Here is an 18,461-nt window from a genome sequence, read left to right on the forward strand (position 1 = left end):
GAGGACACAAACAAATGGAAAAACATTCCATGCTCATGGATAGGAAGAATCAATATCGTGAAAATGGCCACACTGCTCAAGGTAATTTATAGATTCAATGCTATCACCATCAAGTTACCATTGACTTTCTTCACAGAATTAGAAAAAACTACTTTAAATTTCATATGGAACCCAAAAAGAGCCTGTACAGCCAAGACAATCCTAAGCAAAAGGAACAAAGCTGGAGTCATTGTGCCACCTGACTTCAAACTATACTACAAGGGTGTTGCACCTTTTTTCATATGTGTTTTGGCCACATGTATGCCTTCTTTTGAAGAGTATCTGTTCCTGTCCTTGGCCCACTTTTTAATGGGGTTGTTTGTTTTGGCTTCTAAATTTAAGTTCCTTATAGATGCTGGATATTAGACCTTTGTCAGAGGCATAGTTTGCAAAAATTTTCTCCCATCCTGTATATGTTGTCTGTTTACTCTGTTGATAGTTTCTTTTGCTGTGCAGGAGTTATTTAGTTTAATTAAATCCCATTTGTCAAGTTTTGCTTTTGTTGCAATTGCTTTTGGCATCTTCGTCATGAAATCTTTGCCAGTTCCTATGTCCAGAATGATATTTCCTAGATTATCGTCCAGGGTTTTTATAGTTTTGAGTTGTACATTTAAGTCTTAAATCCATTTTGAGTTGATTTTTGTATATGGTGTAAGGAAGGGTTCCAGTTTCAGTCTTCTGCATATCGCTAGCCAGTTATCCCAGCACCATTTATTTAATAGTGATTCTTTCCCCTTGTTTTTGTCAGTTTTGTGGAAGACCAGATAGTTGTAAGTGTGCAGCCTTATTTCTGAGCTCTCTATTCTGTTCCCTTTGTCTGTGTGTCTTTTTCAGTGCCAGTACCATGCTGTTTTGGTTACTGTAGCCCTGTAGCATAGTTTGAAGTAGAGTAATATGATGCCCCCTGCTTTTTTGTTTTTGCTTAAGATGGCCTTTGCTATTTGGGCTCTTTTTTGGGTCCACATGAATTTTAAAATAGTTTTTCTAGTTCTGTGAAGAATGTCATTGGTAGTTTGATAGGAATGGCGTTGAATCTGTAAATTGCTTTGGCAATGTAGCCATTTTAATGATACTGAGTCTTCCTATCCATGAGCATGGAATGTTTTTCCATTTGTTTGTGTCATCTCTGATTTCTTTGAACAGTGTTTTGTAATTCTCATTGTAGAGATCATTTACCTCCCTGGTTAGCTGAATTGTTAAGTATTTTATTCTTTTTGTGGCAATTGTGAATGGGATTGTGTTCCTGATTTGTCTCTCAGGTTGGCTGTTGTTGGTGTACAGGAATATTAGTGATTTTTGCGCATCAGTTTTGTATCCTGAAACTTTGCTGAGGTTGTTTATCAGCTCAAGGAGCTTTTGGACCAAGACTATGAAAATTTTTTAGATACAGAATCATGTTGCCTGCAAACAGGGATAGTTTGACTTCCTCTCTTCCTGTTTCAATGACTTTTATTTCTTTCTCTTGCCTGCTGACTCTGGCCAGGACTTCCAATACTATGTTGAGCAAGAATGGTGAGAAAGGGAATCCTTGTCTTTTGCTAGTTTTCAAGGGGAATACTTCCAGCTTTTGCCTGTTCAGTATAATGTTGCCTGTGGGTTTCTCCTAGATGGCTCTTATTATTTTGAGGTATGTTCCTTCAATAACTAGTTTATTGAAAGCTTTTAACATGAAAGGATGTTGAATTTTACCAAAAGTCTTTTCTGCATCTATTGAGGTAATCATGTGGTTTTTGTCTAATTTTCTTTATGTGATGAATCACATTTGTTGATTTTCGTGTGTTGAACCAGACTTGCATCCCAGGGATAAAGCCTACGTGATTGTGGTGGATTAACTTTTTGATGTGCTGCTGGATTCGGTTTGCAAGTATTTTGTTGAGGATTTTTGCCTCTGTGTTCATCAAGGATATTGGCCTGAAGTTTTCTCTTTTTTATTGTCTCTCTGCCAGGTTTTGGTATCAGGATGATGCTGGAATCATAGAATGATTTGGGGAGGAGTCCCTCCTTATCCATTTTTTTTTTTTTTTTTTTTGGCAATAGTTTCAGTAGGAATGGTACCATCTCTTTGTACATCTGGTAGAATTCGGCTGTGAATCCTTCCTGTCCTGGGCATTTTTTGGTTGGTAGGCTGTTCATTACTGAATCAATTTTGGAGCTTGTTATTGGTCTGTTGAGGGCTTCAATTTCTTCTTGGTTCAGTCTTGGAAGGGTGTATGTATGTGTCCAGGGATTTATCTATTTCTTCTAGATTTTCCGGTTTGTGTGCGTGGAGGTGTTGATAGTAGTCTCTGATGGTTGTTTGTATTACTGTGGGGTCAGTGGTAACATCTTCTTTGTCATTTATAATTGTGTTTATTTGGGTCTTCTCTCTTTTATCCCTTTATTAGTCTAGCCAGTGGTCTATCTATTGAATTACTATTAAAAAAAGACAGCACCTGGATTCCTTGATCTTTTGCATGGATTTTTGTGTCTCAGTCTCCTACAGTTCAGCTCTGATTTTGGTTATTTCTTGTCTTCTGCTAGATATGGGTTGGTTTGTTCTTGCTTCTCTAGTTCTTTTAGTTGTGATGTTAGGTTGTTAATTTGAGATCTTTCTAACTTGTTGATGTGGACATTTATTGAAAAATATGGAATGCTTCATGAATTTGTATTTCATCCTTGCACAGACATCATGCTAATCTTCTCTGCATCATTCCAATTTTAGTATATATGCTGCTGAAGCGAGCACGGTATGGATTTTTCAAAGTGTATAATGAATCATTATTAATTTCTATACTGAAGACAATATGGTTATCATGCTCAAGGTTATTTGTAGGGCTTTTATCCAGAGATGTGATGAAACAGTGCTCCAAATTCTAGGACTCCTTATGCAGTGATAGGAAAAAAACAATGACCAAACACTTATGAAACATAGGTAGTTAGATTTCTTTGAATAAAATTACCATTTTTTTAATTTGAAACATGTCTTTAAGACTCCTGCATGTTAAGGTCAGCAGTGATTAATTTAGAAACTGTGAATGTTAATTGAAGGCACAGTTTCTTCTGAAACCTTTTAAACGTTTGACTCATGCTGGTTAATTAGAAGGGCAAAAATCACTCCATTGTGTAAATATAGGGAGAGTCTCTTTTCCCCAGTAATGTGAATACATATTTGTTGGGCTGTATGAAAAGAGAGGAAGTAATTAGCCAGGTGAAATGGGTAAGGTGACAATGACTTTGAGATTTCAAATTATTTCCAATCTTAGGTTTTACTGAGCTGTACCAGTGTACCTGGTCCTAATCCAAAAGAGAGTTAAAAGCCAATGTTATAATGCTTTAATAAGGTTGAAATTATACAACATGGTTTTGTATCCGTAGATAGGTAGCCAAAGCATTCTAGGATTTCCACCTGCCATAATTTTTAATCTAACTAGTAAAGTATATAATCTACAAAAGACTACAATTGGCCAACTCTTGGAAGTATCAGTTACTCAGATGAAGCCATTTCTTTGTATTTATTGTTGGTTTGATCAAACCTAAAATTGAAGAAATTTTCAGAATTGTCCTTGCTTCACTTTCGGATAGCCTTTATAAAATGGAAGACATTTATAGAGTATCTAAGATATGGAATAAAGTTTTCACACCTTCTGGAAATCTTTCTCATGGGGTAGATGCGACCTAAATAATCAAAGGGAAATAATATCAGGTTGAGAAATGTATAACATTAAATTATTGCAGTGTTTGTGTATAAAGTGAGATATACTCACATAAGAGTTGTTACACTTACATGGCAGACCCCTGGGGCCCTTCCTAGGAAAATTCACAGCAAATCACAGTGGTTCAATATCCCTCCTCAACACTACCGTCTTAAAGAGGTAAAATCTATTAAAATTAGCTCTGAGGGCAATCGTGGCAGAGAGAAGGCTGAAAGAGATCATGGCTATAATGCTATGGTAGTGGAGATCAGGGTGTGGTGATGAATTGATGAATTGATGAATTGTATCTTCTTGCATCAATGCTTTCTTCTTTCCTCTTTTCTCTTCTGTACACTCCCATCCTGAGTCATTGGAACTCTTTGAATGCCTGGTTTCCAGAGGAGAAAATCATCTCATAGTGTCTCGATTTGTCATAACTAGACATAATGACTAAGAACCAATTTCAGTTTTCTAGCTTTTGTTTTTTGTTTGTTTTAATTCACAGTTATGTAGATATAGCCATTGAGTGGAAGTAGAGTCTACCCACTTCTATTCTGGATGTGTTTCTTCCTGATAAGTTGAGCATGAAATCTAAATCTCATGAATTTTGAGTGAGTTATTTTGAAGTCTATATACTGTTTAGAGTTTTGACCAAAATATTTTGTTACAATATGCTTTGTTTTACTTAAGAGACTATATTGCCAAAATATAAATATACCTAAAACTATATTTTCTAAGTGCACCCATTAGAAAAAAAGTGTTTATCAAATATTTTCACATATATTTTAAAGTCTCACTTGATACTAGAATAAAATTCCATGTATTTTATTCCCTCAATATGTCTTTAAAGCAGAACATGCTGTGAGGAGGAAATAAAAAGAGTGAAGCACGTTTTCATTGTGGAAGTCCACCCTCTATGTATAGAACTCTATATGATGCTCATGGAAATTAAAATGAATTTGATGTTGGCAATAATTAATTTGCTTATTCTAATAATGTAATGAATTAACAGAGATTTTTGTTCTTATATCAAGTGGGAAATGACTTTATTGTTTTGTAACTATAACAAAATGTAAAAATTTTAAGAAAGGACTGCATTTAATAATGATTTAGATAAAACAGGATTTTTGTTTGGTTTTGGGAGGCAAATATTTTGTTTGGTTTTGGGGTGTTTTTTGGTTGTTTTCTAACATTTTAGGTTTGGGGATATGTGTGAAGGTTTGTTACATAGGAAAACTCATGTCATGGGGGTTTGTTGTACAAATTATTTTATCACCCAGGGATTAAGCCCAGCACCCAATAGTTATCTCTTCTGTTCCTCTCCCTCCTCCCACCCTCCACTGTCAAGTAGACCCCCAGTGTCTGTTGTTTCCTTCTTTGTGTTCGTAAGCTCTCATCATCTAGCTCCTTCTTGTAAGTGAGAAAATGTGGTATATGGTTTTCTGTTCCTATATTAGTTTGCTGAGGATGATAGCTTCCACCTCCATCCATGTTCCTGCAAAAGACATTATCTTGTTCTTTTCTATGGCTGTATTGTTTGCTTTCTAATGTGGAATGAAACTATTTTTTTGCCTCTCGAGTTGTTATGTAGGTTCACAGGCTAAACACATCACCATCCCAGTGAGTTGTGTACAAGCTATGAGTAAAGGAAGGCACCAAATCTCTGTTCAAGGTTCCTATTCCTCCCATGAGTTAGAGATGGAGGCGTAAAGGTAGTCCTTGAGTAACGGAGAGGTTCATAATACACCTTATGCTCTTAGAACGACACCACATTCATGCCTAGCCATCTATATGTCTAAATGATTTTTAATGAATCATCTAAGTGAGCAATAAGATAGAGGGATGTAGTAAAGGAGCCTTTCAGTCAATGTGAATAATTACATTGAAAGTATTAGCTTTGTCAAACATATTATTAATATATCATAAAAAGTTTCAGGCTAGGCACAGTGTCTCACACCTGCAATCCCAGCACTTTGGGAGGCCGAGGTGGGTGGAACAGAGACCAGCCTGGCCAACATGGTGAAACCCCATCTGTACTAAAAACAAAAATTAGCCATGAGTGGTGGTGGGTGCTTGTAATCCCAGCTACTCGGGAGGCTGAGGCAGGAGAATCTCTTGAACCTGGGAGGTGGAGGATGCAGTGAGCCGAGATCACACCATTGCACTCCAGCCTGGGCGACAAGAGTGAAACTCTATCTCAAAAAAAAAAAAAAAAAAAAGTTTCTGATAACATATGTCAATTTAAAAGACCTGTCAGGGAAAATGTATGGTCATAAAAGGAAAAAATATGTGCAATTATTGCTTAGTGTTTTTGGTGTTTCACGAGTACTGGAAAAATAACTGTACAAATATTAATGTGATCAAATGAAACACATTTAAGCACATTAAGAAACCATAGCAAGTCATCTTTTTCAGTAAATAACAGAAAAATTGTCCTGACAGTGACCTGCAACCATTTTTCTACCCAAGTATTGTTTAATTTTATGTCATGTATGCTCAGTAGAATTCTTCAGTTATACTCTAAATTTTCTAAGTGGGTTTCCCTTGGAATTTTATGGAAAAAGGGAAATATCTTTGGACTGTTTTATTATTTCTGACAGAAAAATGCATATTTAGTGCTAATACTTTTTCCCCAGGAAAACTTACAGGTCCTGCATAATAAAATATTGGGAAAAAATTGATGTGAGTTTATATAAAATATTAGGAAAGCAAGATGGTGGGGCATAATTTAGGGGTTTTGAAATCCACATGGAGAAGTCAGTGTAGAGTCTCAAGTTGTGTCACAAAATGACATTGTAATCCACAAAGCCAGTTGAAAATGATTGTGTAGCTCATAGACACACATACAACTTCTCATTTGCCCTTCTGAATGACTGTGAGAACAAGCCCATGCTGCCCTCGGAGCAGGAAAATGGTCCTCATTCTCAGGGCAAAAAGGTATCGTGAACCTCTTCAGCACAGCTTTAAAGAGCACTCCCATTACCTTCTTAGTCTTCCAGGCAGGATCTTCTTTTCTCCCACCACCTCCTTAATTAAAGCAACTCTAAGTTTTCCAACTGTGCCTCCCACCAAGCTCTGGTTTAAAGGATTCTGATGACAAATATGTAAAACTATTAAACCAGCTAATCACCAGCAGCTCATTCCTTTGCCTTCGTTTCTCCCAGAAATCTTTCCTCCATAGGAAGTATTAACATGTATATTTTTGATGAAACATTATATAAAGACATCCTTTTATTTCTTATTTAATTTTACTGTTGAAGTCTACACATCTTCAGAGGTGAATTGTAATATAAGTAAAAAATCTAAAAGATTGGAGATATTGTTACTAATTCAAGTATGTTAGCCCACACAGATTATGTATCCCTTTCTAAATGAGTATGTATGGGTGTGGAGGTAACTCATCTTTTCATCCTTCGTATATATTCATTTAAGTATTTCAGGTTCAAGCATAGCATAGCTATGAAAAATCAAGTCCTAATAATATTATACATGGAAATTAAGCTTTAATATACCATATACTTTATAACTTTTACTAAGACTTTTACTTTCAAAATGTTTGGCCTGTTCTGTAAAGATAAAGACAGAGTGGAGAGAGTGGCAGAAAATTCAAATGGTGAGAAAGCATGAAACTCGTTAAATGTTTATGAGTGTGCTTGGGTATCTAAGGCAGAGGATTTGCACGAGAAAACAATAAGATATAATATTGGAAAGAGGGCTTAGAGCCAAATTTTGAAATCATTGACTCAAAATTAGAAAGACCTGAAAAGGTCACCTACTTACACCTTTTCTCTGATGCACAAACTTCCTCTCCAGCATCACTAAGAAGCAATCATCCAGTCTGTTACATATTGTCCATGTCATCCAACACATGACTTCAGTGGCAATCTATTTCATTGTTTGACAGCTCTAACAACTAAAACTTCCTTCTGTTAGAACTGTAACTCCCACCGTTGCTCTTAGTTTTGGCTCTGGAATGCCAAATATTTTTTATCAATCATTTTGAATGTTAAAAATCATTAAAAATAACACTGTGATATACTTCTGTGTGATTTATGTCAAATTCCATAAGCTATAACAATTTGAATTCATTTTGCTCATCATCCAGAAGAGATGTATGTATTTCTTATGATGTGTCAAGCACTGTAAGTACTTTTCATATGCAAATGTATTCATCCTCATAACCTGTGAGGTAGGTATAATTATTATCACCAATTTTTCCACATAAGAAAACTGAGATACAGAGAGGTTAAGTAACTTACCCAAGGTTATATAGCCAGTGAGTGGCAGAAAGAAACAGGCCTACAAGATAGCATACCCTAGTAGGAATGACTTATTTACTAACTCATTTCCAGTGTCTTTGTATTTAAAGAGGGAATTAGAAAAGATAAAGTAAAATACTAAAAATGGAAAAATCCTTTGCTGGATTGCCGTAAATTGAGCTTAATGCTTTTTTTCTCATTTCCAGGTAACTCACCAGTCAATCCAATTCTTCCATTTTATATATGATTCTCCATATCCTTGTTCTCTTTCAACTCATATTTCCATTTAATTTCTTATCTTCAGTTTCAAATAAAGAGTTGGGAGGGCTACTTTACTATGTCTTAAGCATCTTGTATACTGGTCTATTCATTTTCTTTTCTTCTGAAATCAACAATTGAATATTTATATTATGTGTAACTCATAGATCTTGGTAGTGTAATTTTAGGAAATGGTAACATTCTGGAGTGCAGAATCTGTTCTTTCTCCAGATACATGAGTTGTTTTAACAGTTTCATTTGAGTTTTCATACCTATCTTTATAGTTTCAGCAGTTGTTCAAAAGATTCCATCACCATAGATCACCATTTACTAATGTTACCCATATACAATGGACACCGCCTTGAAATTTGCATCTTCTAGATCCCAGTAGGTCTATACAGAGAGATAGGTTCAAAAAGGTGGAAAATCTGCTTCACAGAGAGAAGTAACTTGTCTAATTTTCATTTAAAACTCTACCATTTCCGATTCAAAATACAGGTAAAATAGATGTACTAACCATGGTAGGGTGTGTGTATATGCAGGAGTATATGTGTGTGTATATGCAGAACTCTGCTCATATCCTTTTGGCATTCATAGTTCCAACAACCACAACTCTTTGTCTCAGGGAATTCTTTGCCCAATGCAGTATGCATGCCCAAAGCCCAGGGCTGCTTGGAAGTGTCAGGAAGTTACCATTGGTTAACCCATTAATCAATGACAAAGTAGAAGTGGTAGATGAATACTCAACCCTCCTTGCCCTTCGGGTAGAACAATGATGAGGCATGTTCTACCAAGTTTCCCAGAGGTTCTCAATAGGATTCAGTCCTACTTGCCCACAGTGGTAACCAATCATTAATATACTCCATATTGACTGCTTTTGCTTTTCTTTCTTATTTCTCCACTCCCTGCTGGTAATTAACTTCTAAATGTGGGCTAAAACCTTAGTCTGAAGTTTTGGTTCTGGGGAACCTAGGCAGATATTCTCTTTACAGAAGAAAACTCTGTATAGGCATCGTCATCTAGAGATAGACACTGCCCTTGGAGACAATGTCCTCTCAGTTTTTCATGCTGGTACTTGGCAACTATGTTTACAACTATGTGTACTATCTTTATAGATGCTTCCTTTTTCCTCCTGTCCCTGTCATCAGCACACAGATTTTTGTTTTCTTTACTTCTGTTTGTTTTTAATTTTCTCTTATTGTTATATTCTAAACACAGAAACACTCTGCTTAGTGGGGTGAGGCTCTGGGCATGCAATAGTAAGATAGGCATTAATCTTTTTTCTCCTCTGTAATTTACTATTATAATCAACTCAGTCCCAAAATTGATTCTTCTCTCACCCTCATCTCTGTTAATATTGCTACGTTCTATCAATTAGTCCACACAAACATCTCCTAAACTTAGCCCCCTACCCTCATAGACACACTGCCAGCTGCAGACCTTATTGTTCCTTGAAAACCTCAGTTTCTACACCAGTCCTTCAGATCTCTACCTACCCTCACCCTCTTTACATTTCAGTCTGTCATCTACCCTACTTCCAAAGTATTTTTCAAGATTATAAATTTTACTGTGTTATACTCTTGTCTTAAAACTCTTCAGAGGTGCCATATTACCTTGATAACTGTTCCAGTTCCTTCACATGGAACACAACATCCTTCATTATCCGGCTCCTGATCACCTCTGCAGACATGTCATTGTTCACACACTCAACTAAGCACTACTATCCAGCCCCGGTGAGCCATTTTCAGTTTCCTGAACACATCATGACTTTTCAAAGGGCCTTCCAGGTATGCCTGAGTCTAAAGCCTGTTCTCTTTCACCTATACCACGGCACCTCCCATGTGCTATTTTACAAATGCAGCTTTAAGCAGAAATTTCCTGGGAGCGAGAATGAGAAGGAAGGGAATATTGTTTCAAGACTTTTACAAAATACCTGTAGACATTTCACTTGGGAATTTCTAAGTGCAATAGAAATCTGAGTGAGTAGGTAAAATAGCTACATAAATAAAATGCACACCTTTTAGGTCACATGGGGAGATTGCCTTGAGGTTTAAATGGCTGAGATCATTTCCACATTCCTCACAGCTAGCCATCTATAATTAAACAGCGATGCAAGTCGGCACACATTCATCATCTCCAAAGAAAAGGAAAGTCACCTCCATAAATCTCAAAATACGGGATATTAAAAGTTTGTTTTTATAATAGCTGGTACAAAACGATTTGTGCAAACAACAATCAAAAGTAACTTCTACTTTAGCTGAATCCATGTCCCAAGATTCAGAATTTACTCATGTAATAAAATCTGCTACTATTATTTTCCTTGCTAAAAGCAAATTATGAATAGACTCTAGTAATTTAAATGATTTTTAAACAAAAAGGTTTGGGTTTGATTGGCATTAGTAAAGTCACTATTTAATATATTGGGTACCAATCAGCTTCTTACAAACACTTCAAGAATGTTATGCCCTAGTTCACACCTTCACCTCATGCAATTCTTCCTCTCATTACCTTGATTGACTGTGGAAGAACAAAGCTTCTAAATATAACTCCCCTTATGAAATGCTCTTGGAATTTCTTCTATCTACCTCCTATTTTCTTTACCAAAAAACACTCTTTCTCCCTCAAATAACAACAGGACCCAAGATGTAAAATTTCTAGAAAGAAGCAGAGGACAACACACTCTGTATTGCTTGTTTCTTAGTCATTTTTCAGGGACTAACTAGATATAATTAATTGTCTAGGCCTATGGTTGGTAAATTTTTTTCTGTAAATGATCAGATAGTAAATATTTTAAGCTTTTCAGGCTGTACATTTCTGTTACAACCACCCAACTCTGCCACTGTAGTGCAAACACAGACCTAGACAATGCATAAATGAGCATGGCTGTGTTCCAATAAAACTTTATTTACAAAAATAGGCAGCAAGTAGATTTGGCCCATGGAGCATAGCTTGCTGACTGCTGATCCAGGCCACTTAAATCCTCTCTAACATTCCTTGCACCAACAATGAAAGGTCATTCAAATTATTATTATTATTTTTTTATTATTATTATACTTTAAGTTTGTTGAGCAAAGCTTATGACAATTGCCATCTTTCTTTGAGGACTTCTGATCTCAAGGTAGATATAATAATGATAGGTACATCCACAACATATGAAATGATTAGAAACAAGACAATAGAGAGATTGAAGTATACACTATCAATTGCAGGTCAAAGGGAACATATGATTAGAGACAGAGCAGAGACTGGGAAAATTCATTCTGGCTATTCCCTGACAAGACCGAATGGGGATATGTTAATCCAATCAATCAATTTGTAAGAGTAGAAACGGATGAGATTAGGTTACAAGGCTAGCTGGCTTCCAGTTACCAATAGCCATCAGAATTTGAAAAATTGTAGCATCTCTCAGATCTCCATTTTTCCTTCTGTAAAATAGAGATTATACCTGCCTGGATGTCTTTATCAAGGCTGCTGGAAGATTATATATGTGAAAACACTCTTTAAATAGTAATTGTCAACTACAAATGCTAGCTTTACAAAGTCATTCAAGTGTGAAGGAATCTATAAATCTGATGATTCTTTTGAAGACTTTTACTTGATTCCAGTACACTGTGGAAGCCCCCTGATCATTTTGGGTGCTACTCTTTTGAACTTTTCCGTCTTTTTTACATCTTCCTCCAGGAACAATGACCAGAACTAAATTACATAATACAAATGGACTTCCTATTCCAAATAGAAAAACCTTTTAGGGGTTATGGTTTTTTTAAAAAAAGTGGTGGTGCCCTAACTCGATTTGTAGTCATTCCTGCTAAATAAGAAAAGAGAAATGGAGTCACCTTAAAGCTAATACCCAGACAGCTCCTTCTACATAAAGGAGAGCAAGAGAAAGGCAAGACTATGAAATTGAACCTATGCTCTTCCTCAGCTCTCATTTTAAACCTTATTGGCCAAACCTTATTAATTAAAACTAATTTATTTATCTATAGAAAGGTCAGTTACTGGCATGTAATAGTTCCTCAGACCGACAAGGAGAAGATATGTGAGTCAACCAAAATACACAAATCATTAGTGGGGATGTTAGGGCTTCAACGAAGCTCAGTTGAAAGTGTGGTTAAGTCAACCATTCCTTGATGCCTCACAACATCTACCTTGGTAAAACCTTAAAAATATTTCAGCAAATTTCTCTGCTACTTCTTTTTAAATCCTGAGTACCTCTTGCTCGATGATTATCTCTGCATATCATTGAAAACATTACATTATTGGTTTTAAGAGGCTCTTGAAGTTATTTTTTTGGGCTTGTCTAATTTCTAATTTGCTCACACCTGCAACCATTTCTGAACTTCCATATTCCTCACTTGAGGAAATCTTTAAAAATAAAAAAGTTAATCTTCAGCTCAAAACAAGGTTCTGATGTTTCACTCTTGTATCTGTTAAATAGGCAATCTCTTTAGTACAAGGCACTCAACTCAAACCAGAGGGGAGGTCTTAGAGAAAACTTCACTAGCGCCCTAGGACCATCTATATCTAGAAAAGGTAGGTTTAGTTAATAGAAATGGAAGACTACCAAAGTCCCTTTAACAAGAGAGTTGATTTTAGGCTTGTAAATTATATTTCCCTCCTATTTTATCATGCACATGAGTATTGTAAGAAAAGCCTAGGCAGTCTCTTTTAAAATATGCTAAATAAATCTAAGATAGATATATTTTAGGTATGCCAGCCTTCATACCTTATAGTAAAAGGCAAGTCCATCTTAAATTCACTCCAGGGGCTTAATTACTGAAGTCCTAAAATGACATGGCTACGAAACAATACCATGTGTGAAACTGTAGCTTGAAATCTGAGGAAAAAGACAAGCTGAATTTCAATTTCTCACTTTCAGTAGGTTTGCATTTTCTCTCTTTGACATTTCACTGTGTAGCCATGTTTTGTCTCACTGAATTAGAGATTCTCCTTACTGCTCTTACTCAAATATTCTTGCTAACCATCTTTTGTTTCTCTTGGGGGCTGAAAGACCAACAATCTAAAAGTGCATCTTCTTCACATCTGTTCATCATTCTGTGACAGCTGCAGCATAACCCGGGTAGCATACCTATATACATCATATCCATGTTGATTGCAATGTGTTTCAGTAGTTTAAAAGCACATTAAAATTGATCTTTGTCAACCCCCAGAAATTGTGCTGCTCACCAAGGAATACTTTACCAGTGACGAAAGACTCTTATTTTGCTCTTCCCCTCGTGATACACTGGGGAGTTTTTTCTTGTAAGCTGAGTGAACGAGCTGCCAGACATAGCTCCTGGAAATGCCTGGAAGAGACATGAGCTAAGAGGAAAACAGCAAACTTTGAAAGAGAGATATGCCAGCCTGCATCACATCAACCACCCCAACCTGGGCTCCTCTCACACTGACTCAGTAAGTTCAGTCTCCTGGCAAATCATACACCATAATTAACTGTCCTTAATTCAAATGAACATTTTATGGGCCCACAGGGTCTAGAGAGAAAATCATTAGCTTCACTCACTAATTTTCAGTTAATCAGCAACAGTTCACTCAACAGAACACTAATAGGGCAGCCTTGATTAGAAGTATAGGGATATGATATTAATTGGCTTCTTCTAACAGGGATGAGGATGCTAAATGGCAAAGACCATCTGTAGCTCTGGAAAGGAAACACTTGAAAAGCACTTTTTGAAGGTAAATGATAAGACAGGAATGCTTTTTAATTTGTAGCTCAGTCTACAAAATATTTTATGTTTCTTTAGTCATTATTTTGATTCTTCCCTTCAGAGGCAAAAACTTCTTTTGAAACCTATGATTTTAAGTGACATGTAAATGCTGAAGCCAGTTGCTATTTGACTAAATATTTTAGATTTTGACTTGGGGGCACATTTTAAGATTATTGAATATATGTATAAAGTTTATGCATATATAAACATATGCATGTATATATACACATACTTACATATATATGTATGTGTGTGTGTATATCCTAGCAGAACACCAGATACACAAAATTTCTTGAACAGAATCACTTGCTAAAAACATGAAGCAAAGGCATTCTTCATAGCTGCTTTTTATTAGATATGTCTTTGAAAAATTAAAAACAGGTGCTAAATAGTATTTATACCAAGCTTTGAATGAAAGCACAAGGAGAAATTTCCTATTCAGTAAAAATCCAGTCAGAATTTTATTTACTGCAGTAAAATCTCAATTATCCAAAGTACTTTGAGAATGGAGGATTTGGTTAATTTAATTTTCCTACTAATTAAAATTTAAATCTAGTCTCCCCTTACTCTAATTTTAATTGTTAGATATTTTCTTAGCTTAGTAAGTTGAGCAAAGGGAATGTAATTGAATCATTGATCATTTAGGATTTTCACTAGGGTCATTAGGAAGATCGATTTTCATACTAGAATACAACAGAGGTAGGTAAAACCAGCAGATTTAAATGAGTTGTAACTTTCTTTTGACCCTAGGACTATTAGGTGAGCACATTCCCTCTGTCTCTCTGTGTCTGTCTCGTGCTGTCTCGGTGCCCCTCTCCCTCTCCTCCTCTCCTAACTAAGTCTCTGAAATAAGCTTGCCGTGTTCTCCTTCCCCTTTGGTTTTTTCTAATGCATTAAAAACATATTATTATTTGAAAATATCTTTATCGTATTTTAAAATTAATGAAAATAGTGATTGTGTAGTTCCTAAGGAAAATATCTCTTTGTCTCAATATCTTGCGTAAAAATAAGCCAAAGAGCCAAGGTTCGAATCTATTATTCATTTGAGGGGAGCAGTACTTTAACACAGAGAAATTAGAAGATAACTGGAAATTGAAGAATCTATAAGATCCTTTCCAACCGTAACAACTAGAGTCTAGGACCAAGTGTTAACCTCTCTCTTTTTACCTAATAGAATGTGTGATTTCTAAGGATTATTGAGATCTTCATTTCTGTATCTTTTGAAAGGATAAACGATCTTGTTCAGATTTGGTAACATGGCATTAAAAACTAAAAACACAGAAATTCTGAATAGAATGTGAAGCAAAATAAATCTAAAATCATATCAGAATATTTAACATAACTATTAGAAATGAACAGATGAAAAACAAAATGAATAAACATATAGAATATTTAAATAAAAATTTCAAACTTGATCTAACATATATGAATATGTGTATATGTATATGCATATACATGTATACATATATGTACATACATGTGTATGTGTATACATGTGCATATATATATGCGTATGTATATGTATGTGTATATGTGTGTATGTACATATGTGTGTACATGTGTATACATGTACATATATGTGTGTGTGTATATGTGTGTATATATGTATATATAACCCTGCATCCACTCTAAAGGGCTATAAATTGTTTCTAAAACACATTAAACATCTGAAGACAAATCTTAAGAAGTCCTCCACCAAATTATATAACACAAACAAAATTCTCTGACTACAAGTCACTTAAATTTAATCAGAAAATGGTAGTTACACAAAAGAGTTACACATTTGGAAACTGAAATAGGCACTTTTAAGTAATATGTGAATTAAGAATGAATCCGAATTTTAAAAAAACTGCAAGTATACACAAAGACAGTGAAAATCCTCCATAGTAACACTTGTGAAAGGCAAACAAAACAATACTCAGAGGTAAATTTATAGCTTTACATGTGGTTATATATTTTTTTATCATACTTTAGGTTGTGGGATACATGTGCAGAACGTGCAGGTTTGTTACATAGGTATACACGTGCCATGGTGGTTTGCTGCACCCATCAACCCATCATCTAGGTTTGAAGCCCTGCATGCATTAGGTATTTGTCCTAATGCTTTCCCTCCCCTTGTCCCCCACCCCCCGACAGTCCCCAGTGTGTGATGTTCCCCTCCTTGTGTCCATGTGTTCTCATTGTTCACCTCCCACTTATGAGTGGGAACATGCGGTGTTTGGTTTTTGGTTCCTGTGTTAGTTTGCTGAGAATGATGGTTTCCAGCTTCATCCATGTCCCTGCAAAGGACATGAACTCATTCTTTTTTATGGCTGATTTTTTACATTTTTAAAAATAAGAATTCAAACTTAAGAGAGAAATATGTAGCAAGCTTAAAGGAAGAAATAGGAAGGAAATGATGACAACAAAAGCAAAATATATATTTAAAATAGAATAGGGATAGAAAGAGAAATAATATAACCCAGACTTGGTACTTTTAAAAACTGGATGAAATGAACAAGCCGATAGCAAGCTCATTCAATAAAAAAAAAGACTGAAATTTTTAAAAAGTAAGAAAGAATTTTTACAGATTCTTATAGGGGGATACAACTGTAGTTCGAGTGGGGATTTTAAAAATAAGAGAATCATAAACAATTTTATGCCAATACATTTTTAAACTTAGAACAAAATAATTTTCTTAAAAAGCACATTACAAAATTGGTTAATGAAGACAAAACCTAATCAAATCAACAATTAATTTTTTTAAATTAAGAAATAAAAACTATTCCTCATCCCCACCCAAGGTATCAGTTGCAGTTTCACAGGAAAAGATACCCATCTTATGCAAGCACTTGCAAAAATATAAAATGAGGTAAATATATTCAATTATTTTTATGTAGCTAACAAAATATACTAAACCAGAAAATTTCAGTGCAATTTAAGGATATTATAAGCACATATAACTAAAGATAGATACAAAAATACAGATAATTTATTACAAAATGTAATTCAACTATGTATTAAAATAGATAATGAACAAGTAGTGTGTATTCCCCAAATTCAAGAATAGCTCAGATTTTAAAATCTTGAATATAATGAAATATAATCTTTTAATAAAGGATTAAAGCAGAAAAGACAGTCATCCCAATAAATGTAGGGGAAAATAATTCAATAATGTTCAAAATCCTTTGCTGTAAATTTTATCTAAGTCTTATAGTAAATATTACAGTTAACATTAAAATTTTAGGGGGGCGGAGCAAGATGGCCGAATAGGAACAGCTCCAGTCTCCAACTCCCAGCGCGAGCGACACAGAAGACCGGTGATTTCTGCATTTTCAACTGAGGTACTGGGTTCATCTCACTGGGGAGTGCCGGACAATCCGTGCTGGTCAGCTGCTGCAGCCCGACCAGCGAGAGCTGAAGCAGGGCGAGGCATCGCCTCACCTGGGAAGCGCAAGGGGGAAGGGAATCCCTTTTCCTAGCCAGGGGAACTGAGACACACAACACCTGGAAAATCGGGTAACTCCCACCCCAATATTGTGCTTTAAGCAAACAGGCACACCAGGAGATCATATCCCACACCTGGCCGGGAGGGTCCCACGCCCACGGAGCCTCCCTCATTGCTAGCACAGCAGTCTGTGATCTACTGGCAAGGCAGCAGCCAGGCTGGGGGAGGGGCGCCCGCCATTGCTGAGGCTTAAGTAGGTAAACAAAGCTGCTGGGAAGCTCCAACTGGGTGGAGCTCACAGGAGCTCAAGGAAACCTGCCTGTCTCTGTAGACTCCACCTCTGGGGACAGGGCACAGCTACACAACAACAACAACAACAACAACAACAAAGCAGCAGAAAGCTCTGCAGACGCAAACGATTCTGTCTGACAGCTTTGAAGAGAGCAGTGGATCTCCCAACACGGAGGCTGAGATCTGAGAACGGACAGACTGCCTGCTCAAGTGGGTCCCTGACCCCTGAGTAGCCTAACTGGGAGACATCCCCCACTAGGGGCAGTCTGACACCCCACACCTCACAGGGTGGAGTATACCCCTGAGAGGAAGCTTCCAAAGCAAGAATCAGACAGGTACACTCGCTGTTCAGCAATATTCTATCTTCTGCAGCCTCTGCTGCTGATACCCAGGCAAACAGGGTCTGGAGTGGACCTCAAGCAATCTCCAACAGATCTACAGCTGAGGGTCCTGACTGTTAGAAGGAAAACTATCAAACAGGAAGGACACCTACACCAAAACCCCATCAGTACATCACCATCATCAAAGACCAGAGGCAGATAAAACCACAAAGATGGGGAAAAAGCAGGGCAGAAAAGCTGGAAATTCAAAAAATAAGAGCACATCTCCCCCGGCAAAGGAGCGCAGCTCATCGCCAGCAACGGATCAAAGCTGGACGGAGAATGACTTTGACGAGATGAGAGAAGAAGGCTTCAGTCCATCAAATTTCTCAGAGCTAAAGGAGGAATTACGTACCCAGCGCAAAGAAACTAAAAATCTTGAAAAAAAAGTGGAAGAATTGACGGCTAGA

General features: G+C 36.4%; 1 non-coding gene across 1 annotated transcript; it reads right to left on the reverse strand.

Moving 5' to 3' along the window:
- Window positions 1–2,657: 2,657 nt before the first annotated feature.
- On the reverse strand, window positions 2,658–2,764 carry LOC116272186. Its single transcript, XR_004180914.1, has one exon. It is a non-coding gene; the product is annotated as a U6 spliceosomal RNA (small nuclear RNA).
- Between the last annotated feature and the right edge of the window lie 15,697 nt (window positions 2,765–18,461).

The sequence above is a fragment of the Papio anubis genome, chromosome X (genome assembly GCF_008728515.1).
Source record: "Papio anubis isolate 15944 chromosome X, Panubis1.0, whole genome shotgun sequence".
Taxonomy (NCBI): domain Eukaryota; kingdom Metazoa; phylum Chordata; class Mammalia; order Primates; family Cercopithecidae; genus Papio; species Papio anubis.